We start from the raw sequence: 1,885 nt of genomic DNA on the forward strand, positions 1-1,885 counted from the left end.
ACCTTCAAGACTGTTGCTAAGGTGTTACAAGCTGGATTCTGGTGGCCACACATGTTCAAGGACACACAAGACTTTGTTTCAAGGTGTGATTCATGCCAAAGGAGGGGAAACATCACCAAGAGGAATGAGATGCCTCAGAATCCAATCCTTGAAGTTGAAGTGTTTGATGTGTGGGGTATTGACTTCATGGGGCCATTTCCATCATCACATGGCAACAAGTACATCCTGGTAGCTGTTGATTATGTCTCAAAATGGGTGGAAGCTGTTGCAAGTCCCACCAATGATGCAAGAGTGGTAATCAAGATGTTCAAGAGCACCATCTTTCCAAGGTTCGGAGTTCCAAGAGTTGTAATCAGTGATGGAGGGTCTCATTTCATCAACAAACTGCTTGAAGGACTTTCAAGAAGAACGGTGTTAAGCACAATGTTGCAACTCCTTACCATCCTCAAACAAGTGGTCAAGTTGAAATTTATAACAGAGAGATCAAGTCCATTCTGGAGAAGATTGTGGGGATTACAAGGAAGGATTGGTCAGTTAAGCTTGATGATGCGCTTTGGGCCTACACGACAGCTTACAAGACACCTCTAGGGACCACACCTTTCAACCTATTGTACGGGAAAGCTTGCCATCTACCAGTGGAGCTTGAGTAAAAGGTGCTTTGGGCAGTAAAGTTGCTGAACTTTGACATCAAGAGTGCCAAGGAGAAAAGGCTTTTTCAGCTACATGAGCTTGATGAGATAAGAATGGATGCCTTCGAAAACTCAAGGATCTACAAAGAGAAGACTAAATCTTTCCATGACAAGAATATCCTAAAGAGAGAGTTTAAAGAAGGAGATCAAGTTCTTCTCTACAACTCAAGACTGAAGTTGTTTCCAGGAAAGCTTAAGTCAAGGTGGTCCGGCCTTTTCAAGGTCAAAGAGGTTAAGCCATATGGAGCAATAGTTTTGTGGAGTACTGATGGAAGAGACTTCACAGTCAATGGACAAAGGGTTAAGCTCTATATGGCTGATGCACCTGAGGAAGATGGAGTTTCAACTACACTGTCTGATCCCACCTCAGCCTAGTCCAAAAGGAGGCAAAGTTAAGCTAGAGACTTAAAACAAGCTCACTTGGGAGGAAGTCCCATGCGTATCCTTGTACATATTGCATTGGTATTTTCATTTTCATCATATTTCATAAAAAAAAAGGGAAAGTGTTGAAGTAGTGTTCAGGTGGTTCATCGATTCGGTCAAGGCAAAGAATCGAGCGTGGGAGTGAGGTTCCGTAGCAACGCCACGAGGTCGCTCCAGTCCAAGTCGCTCGCATTTTCGGTGTCCGGAGCTCGAGAGTCGCTCTGGAGCGACGTCTCGCAGCGACCACGTGAGGTCGCTCGCGTTTTCAGTCGCTGGGAGCGACGTGATCAGAGCGACTAGTCCAACTCGCTCGCATTTTCGGTGTCCGGAGCTCGAGAGTTGCTCTGGGAGCGACGTCTCGCAGCGACCACGTGAGGTCGCTCGCGTTTTCTGCGACCCGGAGTGACCTATCAGAGCGACCACTCCAGGTCGCTCCCGAGCCGGTCCAGGTAAGTCCATCTTCGATTTTCTCCGGTTTAATTCGAGTTAACCAGCCCCAAACCTAACCGGACGACCCTAGACCTACCCATACCCACGACCTTCATCTCTTTCACTCTCCCTTCCTCTCACAAACACTCATACTCTCTCAAACAAACCCACACCAAAAATCTCCTAACTTTCTCAATTCTCACCCAAATCTCCTAGTTCTTGTTTCTAAATCTAAGCTTTCGCCCCAACAGTCTATTCCTCACCACCCATTCCCCATTTTCTTCCATCTAAAGCAAGGTATTGTGTTTTTAAATTCAAATTCGTAGGTCCATGAACCCTAGAAT

Source organism: Brassica oleracea, chromosome C3 (assembly GCF_000695525.1).
Source record: "Brassica oleracea var. oleracea cultivar TO1000 chromosome C3, BOL, whole genome shotgun sequence".
NCBI classification, from domain to species: domain Eukaryota; kingdom Viridiplantae; phylum Streptophyta; class Magnoliopsida; order Brassicales; family Brassicaceae; genus Brassica; species Brassica oleracea.